Source organism: Drosophila sulfurigaster, chromosome 2L (genome assembly GCF_023558435.1).
Source record: "Drosophila sulfurigaster albostrigata strain 15112-1811.04 chromosome 2L, ASM2355843v2, whole genome shotgun sequence".
Lineage (NCBI taxonomy): Eukaryota > Metazoa > Arthropoda > Insecta > Diptera > Drosophilidae > Drosophila > Drosophila sulfurigaster.
Window position 1 is genome coordinate 5,810,099 of NC_084881.1, and position 8,529 is coordinate 5,818,627.

At 39.1% G+C, this 8,529-nt stretch overlaps 1 long non-coding RNA gene across 1 annotated transcript; it reads right to left on the minus strand.

Moving 5' to 3' along the window:
• Window positions 1-2,866: 2,866 nt before the first annotated feature.
• Window positions 2,867-3,300, minus strand: LOC133850525 (uncharacterized). Its single transcript, XR_009895646.1, has 2 exons — window positions 3,176-3,300; window positions 2,867-3,121 (listed from the first exon to the last, which is right to left on the minus strand). It is a non-coding gene; the product is annotated as an uncharacterized LOC133850525 (long non-coding RNA).
• Window positions 3,301-8,529: the final 5,229 nt, after the last annotated feature.

Consider the following 8,529-nt stretch of genomic DNA (forward strand, 5'->3'; position numbering starts at 1 on the left):
GACCTCCATCTTGTTGAAATGGGATGTCTCTTCCCATTTGTCAACAAAATCGCAAATATGGGTTTGCAAAATATCTGGAAAGTCTTCTTTGCATAGTATCATCTATTTTCATAATTGGTTCAACGCTCAACAAGGAACAGCTCAGGCCATGATACCTACGCAGTTCCACGTGGCGTCCCTATAGCAACTCTTCAGGCTTCTTCAAACAATATTGTTTACAATCCGACTGGAATCGATTGAATTTCGTTCCATAAGACCATATAACTATTTTCCAGTCGTCCAATGTTTTATAGAAGAGTCGTTATAGGGCACGTACAAGGAACTGCTAATGCCCCCTAAAATATACGATTTTGCAAACCCATATTTGCGATTTATGCATATGTGCCAATCAGTACCAGCACATCTGCTCGTAAATAAATATTACCAAATTTGTGTCACTGCTTTGATATTAAAAAACAAGTGTACAGTCGAGCGTACTCGACTGTGAGATACCCGCTAAATTTGATTAAGGCCAATATATTTTGCGGTATTATTCTCAAAATATACCAAATATACTGCAAATATACTAAAAATATACCAAATGGTATTTGTGGTATATCGATATAGTACCGCGTTCAAAATATACCATGGACGGCTCAATATACCAGATTGTCAGACAAAGCAACTCAGACCCCTAGTAAGAAGGCGTTTTTGCCCATACAAAAGTATTTCTTTAATAACTTCGACAATTTTTATCTGATCGCAACCAAATTTTCAGGAATCATAACTACTATAGTTATTATTATATATATCAAAATGCACAACATTAGCTTTAAAATTACGCTTGTTATTCGTTTTTTTTGATTTGCGGGGGCGGAAGTGGGCGTGGCAAAAATTTGAAACAAACTTGATCTGCGTGCAAACATAACAAATGCTGTCGAAAAAATTATAGCTCTATCTCTTATAGTCTCTGAGATCTAGGTGTTCATACGGACAGACGGACAGACACACAGACGGACAGACGGACAGACGGACAGACGGACATGGCTATATCGTCTCGGCTGTTGACGCTGATCAAGAATATATATACTTTATAGGGTCGGAGATGCCTCCTTCTCCCTGTTACATACATTTCCTGTCGGCACAAAGTTATAATACCCTTCTACCCTATGGGTAGCGGGTATAAAACGTTTGGTGAAAAGTGTTCAAAATGAGCATAACTGAGTACATGCGAGTTTTTTGTTTTATTTCGTAAATAAACCAAAAGATTTTTTGGTATATTTTGTATAAGATTTTGTTAATAAATATTCAAAGAATAATCACAAAAATTTGGACTCATTTACTTTACTAACTTTTATGCGAACCCAAAGTCAGTAGTTGTAAACATGTACTCACACTTGCACGCCACTGTAATATATACTCGCATTTAATTGTACACATAATTGCAAGTCGATGTGTGCTGTCTTTTTGACTGACTTGCAAACCAATCCAGAAGCCAATAAGCTGTATTCCTCTTCACATAGTCGAAGCATTAATACTCTATGTATATATATATATAATGCTGTGATTCAAGTTAAGAAAATCAATAAAAATATAGGGAAAATATAATTGAGATAGGTATTAATGTATAGAACTCTTTGTAGAGCTTAAACCTCGTGTATATATTCCAGATAATACAAATTATATGTCTTAAGGTATTAGAGGGATAAGGATATTTTAGCACGTATTTTAATTTTAATTATTTTCAAGTAATAATAAATCAATTTTATAAATAAAGTACGCATTACAATCTAATCAGTCATCTACAGATTTTTGAATAATCTTAGAAGCAAGAATACAATCTCAATAAACATATAGAAATCTGATACTGATAAATTACCTATTCGATACATTACAATTTGCTGGGTGTATGCGCAGTTGTTATACACTCAATTTATTTACTTCTGTGTATATTTTTGCAACATTTCCCAGGCATTTTCAATAAACAGTTCAATTCCTTAAGCAAAATACTGTCTTGCATTTCCGGTTGTACGGGCGCCAACAGCTCCAACTCCAACTCCAAACTCTAGACCCAGACCCAGACGAAGTTGAAGATGAAAATGACGATGAAGACCCGTCCCTAGTGGTAGAAACGAAGGGCAGCCAGGGGAACTCTTCTTATTTGTGCATTTTTTTGTACCATGCAGCATTTATTTCCGTGCAACATGCAGAGGCTGCTGACGACACACTGATGAGCTTGGGGGCGAGCCAAGGGGCAAGGCTGGATTTCCATTTCACATGGCCGTGCGATTTCCACGTACGCGAATGACGCTACTCGACGCTCGACGCTCGACCCGACCCGAAGCGAACCGGCTCGGTAGTTTCTCAAGTGGCAGCCGGTTGAACGCGCCCCAATGGGCTGCCCCTGCCACCGACTCCCTCGCACACTTGCAGTGCGCCTCGGTGATAATTTAAAAAAGTTTATATGCCGTCGACTTGCGTACAAACGGACTGACGGACTGACTAGCTGGAAGTCGAAGCTGTAGCTGTAGCTGTAGCTGGAGCAGCGATTCTAATGACAACTTAAATAAACAACTGCGCAATGGTTGGAAAATTGAGGAAACGAAGCAGTGTTCAAGTTGTTTTCCCATCGTCGAGGGCGGCGCATTGTGTGGAAATATTTATTTTCTATAAATTATTTTCGATTATCGCGAGCCGTAGACTGAAGTTCCCCACTTCTCTGATCCGTTCCGTTCAGTTCAGTTCAGTTTGCTGCTCTATCTGACTAAATAAATACAGTGCGCTGCAATTAAAGCTAAACTAAATGCATAATTTCTGGCCATTTGCCGCGGCCTCCATCGATAAGCTCCCCACCACGACTCCATCGAGATAGCGGAGCTCCAAAAAATTTATGTGCAACGCATCCGCTAATGGAATTTTAATGTTTCATTCGAAATAGTCACAGTCACATTTTCATTTTGCTTTATTCAAATATTGAATGCTAGTATTATTTTCCTCTTTTTTATGGCGAGCATTCATTGTTGTTAATAAGTGAAAATGTTCGTTGATTTTATGTGGAAACGGTTGGCCAACTCTTTATTTGGTGCACCTGGCGCCGCTATTCCACTGAAATCGAGTCGAAAATTCACGTGAAAAAGTCTACCTATAATGAGCTTCCAGGTAAGTAGACGAAACTCTATTGCAAGCTAATATTTACCTTGCTGGCGACAAAACAACACGTCGCAGACTTGGAAGTAAAAATTGTATTCTAATTTTAAGTAATCCATTATGTTTAGAGTATTCGTTAATGCTTTGATTTTAAAATGTTGTGGATGTAATTTTCGTATTTACAAATAATAAACAACTTCAATGATTTCTCGAACCAATTACATTATTAGAAATTTATTTCAGCAGATAATTTTATACTTTATTATTACATGCGCATTTAGTTAATACAGAAATTTAGCACACCGAACCACTTTTAGCCGGTGACTTAAGACGTAAAATTAATAATGCATTTAATTCGAGTCTTCAAGAAGAATGAACCACGTTGAGCATTACTTCCAGGCCATAATCTAACAAGAAAAGCTGGCAGCAAGTTTGCTCTCAACCGGAGAAACTTTGCCAACTCGTTCGCCTTGGCAACTATCCAGTGGCAGCTCAGACTTGGTTATTCACGCAAATCCTTTAATGCCATTTATCATGGAAGAAGGTGCGCACATCTGAACATCTGAACATCAGAACATCTGAAATGCATGCAAAATATAACGCGTCCTGGCTGATCTCTGGCAAAACAACATTAAATTGAAACAAATTGAACATAAAAAGCATTCAAAATAAAGCAAACACCTCAACGAAGCGACTAGCATCAGGACCAACACCAACTCCAAGAGCAGCAACAGAGGTGCGCAGGATCTGGAGGGGAAGTGAGGACAAGGATGCGAATGAGTTTGCTGGCAAAGTAAACACACAGTCCAACACCGAAGTGGGAGTGAAAGTCGGACAGAATTGGGCCAAGGGAACGGAACGGGAAGGGAAGGGAATGGAATGGACTTGTTGGATGGGTTACTTTGGTAGTTTCAAAAATAGAACGCAAAATCAAGCAAAGGTACACAACAAACTGACTGAAGATGCGAAAGGGGAAGTTAGAGGAGAACAGAACAGAGCATAACAGAAGAGAAGAGCAGTGAAGAGACACTGACAGACTGCCAGACTGCCAGACTGCTAGACTGCCAGGGAAGGAAACGGAAGTATTTTCTGTTGATACTGAACTCAATTTAGACGAAATCAAGTCAAACATGGCAACAGCTACCGTGAGAGACGAAAGGGGAAAAGAACGAAGGAAATGTTGTACTAAATCATGTGGGAGCACAAAGGTAAATGGAGGAGCAGGAGTTGGATGCTGCGTTCTGTAGCTGTATGCTGGATGGAAGCTATGCACTTGGCGTGTGTCCAAAAGAATGCTCAAGACGGAGTCGACGATGAGCATGTCGCAGAGGTGTGTGTGCCGCCTTCTCTCGAAAGTCAGAAAAACTTGAGGCCTGATTGATGTTTGTGCTCTTAGTTGTTGTTTGCAGACAGCTCAGAGCAGCACAGGACAGGACAGGACAGCACAGAACAACCAATTCTGGTCTCTGAACATGCCATTCAATTTTCGATTAAGGTTTCGTTAGATGCCAGCAAATTGGTTTGGTTTAGTTTAGTTGATATTCCGTTCCATTTGGGCCCCCACTAATCAGTCGCCATGTCCAAATAGTTATGCCCAGCTTCGGCGGGTGTCAAGCGGAGGCGGTGGATAAAAAATACTACGAGTAGCAGTCGCTGTCTTCAAGGAAAGTGAAAGCCAGAGCAAAGGATAAACAAGGAATAGTGCAAGACAAGCAAATACTAGTGGCATGTTTTCTTGTTTCTGTTAGTACCCATCATTAAATCCTTATGGGGTATTATTAACTCCCAAGTATGTGAGATATCTTTTGTTCAAGCAGTTAGTAATTACTATTCATTTGAATAAAAAAACAGTTTGTAGGAAATGAATTGCGATGCCCTTAATCATGGTTTATTGGAATGCGTCAAACGAAATTGATATAGAATAGGGTATTAACTCGTCGTTCAAATGGGTAATACCACAAACTTCCTTTCATTTTTATTTTTTTGTGTTTGCTTTCCTTTTGTGAGTCACATTTAATGGGTTTAGCAATGCCATTTTTTTCCTTTCTCCGACTTTTTTCGGCTTGCCTCGAACAAAACGTTTTCCTTTCGTGGGGGGTGGTTCAATTTCGATGGTCGGACAATGGATGCGGACTGTGTACTCCGACACCAGACCAGGGATAGCAGCATAGACACAGACTCAGCATGTGGCGATGGGATTTGTGTCCTTGCGTGAACCTCATGCTCATGCTTATTCCTATTCCCATTCTCATTCTCATTCTCATGTTCATTCGCATTCGCATTCTTGCAGTGCGGGCTGTCGGCACTTTCACTGGCCGCTCTATTTACAGTTTAGGCCAAAGTGCGAGGAGTCGAGAATTCTGTTTGGTAAACATTTCGACTCTGTTGTTTTTTAATAAGAAAATTGGCCAAAGGCCACACAACAACAGCAACAGCAACAGCTACAACAATAATAGCAGCTGAAGCATTGAGAGGCATCTCTCTGGCAGATTGCTTTTAAATTTAAGACCCGTTTCGTTTCAGTTTTTATACCATGCTGTGACTGTCATGTGTATGTGTGTGTGTGTGTGTTTTGCTGGTGATTTATGCTTGTTTGTTTTGGGCTTGAGCATGGATTTGTGGGTCAAGCTGAGCCGAACCGAGTAGAGCAGAGCTGAGCAACGACAAGAATTAGTTGGTCCAGCGCATTGATAGAGTTTCAAGTGGATAACAGATGACTCGGAAACGAATGAAAATTCGGATGCGTGCTGAATAAATAAACCCAACCCAAGCCAGCTACATACATACATAGAAAACTATATATTATATGTATGTTACTAATACCAATCCCTAACCAAATCCACAGCCAAAACAGCAGCAGCCAAGCAGAGAATAAACAACCAAATCTAGATGACATTTGCATTATAGATAAGAAATCTTTTAATAAACTACGATAAGATCTCAATATTTTCGTGCTGGAAAAACAAATTCCCAAATCAAATGCAAATACGAATATGCATTGAATATTTTCACATTCACATCCACATTGAAATTTAAATAAATAAAATATGAATATAAAATATGGTATGTTCACTGAACACAACAAGAACAAGACAAAGTCTCAAGTTGAAGTCGCAGCAAAAGACGAACATCAAAAGCCGACGTGCGATAAAAATCACAGTCAAAATAATCATTGGGGAGCCCAGACTCGACTCGACTATAGAGGAATGATGAAGGGGAGAGTGGTGTATGGAGAAAGGGAAAAGAAGACGTAGAGCCTCTTATCGAGGCAGACATCGCATGCAGAGAGAGAGAGGGTAACAATGAGCAAGAACAGCTTCCAGAATGCACGTGATTTGGATTCAGTTTTTTTGAAGATGTTCGCAATGGAGGAGCCGATGCTGATGATGCCCGAGATGTTGATGATGATAAAGACGCGGACTTGACTTTGGGGCGTAATCAATTAGGCGGTTAGGCCCGAAGAAGGTAAACACGCAACTTAAACGCAGCTGAACTGCTGCCTGCTGACAGTGGCAACCCTCTTAAGCGTTGCCTAAACTCACTTATCGATAATCTCTGACTGATTAATGTCGATTATTATTATGGTCTTATGGGAAGCAGCAGCAGCAGGGGGTTGGCTTTAAATTAATGAGTCAACCATGTTCGATGGTTTCGTCTTTAAAACTTTCTTTTTGTTGATTTGCTTAACTTGATAAATGATGCAATTATTGAAGCGCCCTTACTCACCCCCTTAAAATGCCAGAGCACAGATCGTGCGTTAATGGAGAACCTCATTAATAGGGGTTGACATTTTGCCAGGGACTAAAAGTGACAATACGAGTTTTTAGAAACAAATGAAAAAACCTTTATATTTATGAAATGTATGAAATAATAAATGAGAACTCAAATTCGATTAAGAGGTATTCAGGGGAAAGCGCGTTGAAAAGTGCATAATAGCAATAACACTTTTATTGTATTTGCAAGAAAAATTACTTTTTTGTGTTCAACACTAATTATAACACTGATTATAAATTACATATATTATTATTAGTATTTTTAAGGATTAAACCCTCAATATCATACTATATAAACTAAGCATTTCAGCACAAAGTTATTTATCTAGTCATCTGTTAATATTTTTATGTCAAATATATAACAAACAAAATTATAAAAAAAAATAAAATTATAACAAATTTTTAAATTTTGTAGTGATAAAATTAATTCTATAATTTTTGTCGATTATGCGAACGTCTCCGAAATAATTTGGAATTCTACTTTATCTATAAAATTGAATTTATTGTTTAAAAATGGAAAACCCCATTTTTGAAGCCAAGCAATTTAAAAAGCATTAAAAATTTCCCTTTTTCAAGACTAATTAGATTAAAATGACTTGTAAAATCTTTCTCTGAATGTCGTGGTCAATATTTAACGTGACGTATTTAAATAAAATATATTTAGCATCTTTTTAATATAATTACATATATTACTTGAAAGGTTATTGAGATAGAAAGATTTAGGATTTCCTATTAAAAGTAAGTGGCAAATTAGCTCTCCTTGTTTTCGATAAGCATCTCAAACTATTCTATGTGAAGCAACACTTTTAGTCAGGCAAGTCAGTTAATCATTTTCAACTACTTCTTAAGAGCCAACTTGTCTTGGCCTTGAGGCATTGGCAAGTGAAATAGCCAACTAAATAAGTAAGTCCGTACTAAGTAGAGAATATGCAGCTGTCAGGCTTCAACGGGCAAAGTGTTGACAAAAGCAGCCGACAACATCAGACGTCAGCAGCTGGGGTCCAGGAGCAGTCAGGAGATGACTTAGACAGCTCGCAAGGATACCAGTCATGTCGCTTCCCCTTCCCCTTCCCGTTCCCCTTCTTCATCCCGCTACCTCTCTTCAACAGCGACTTGAGCCAAATCCAAGGTATTTGCAACGGAAATAAACTGCGCACATTGCACAAACTTTTGAGTTTTTATGGCAGCGCGGAAAATTGTCTATGCCAGCATCAGGAGTGGAGTGGAGGTAGAGGGTTTATCGGGGGAAGGGGCTATAACACGAAGTTTACTAAACATATTAAAAAAAGGCAAGTGGAATGAAAGATATACTAAGGCGAAGATGAACTGTAAAAAATTGGTAGCAGTACCGCCAAGTGAAATAAAATAAATAGAGAAAAATATATTCGCAGCATAAAAAAGCAGTTGAAATTTTCTCCTCAATCCCCAATCCCCCCTCCTCACCAACTACTCTTCTTGACTCTATGCAGAGTCGCTTTTATGGCCACAAAAGTTTTTCAGCGTTTGCAGCTGCGTCTCAGCTGGAAATCACTTCAACTGTGGGCGGCCAGAGCCAGAGCCGACAAACGGCATGCCACGGTATGGGGGGCGTGGCGTTGGCTTATTTAGCATAAACTTGGCTGCAACTGCA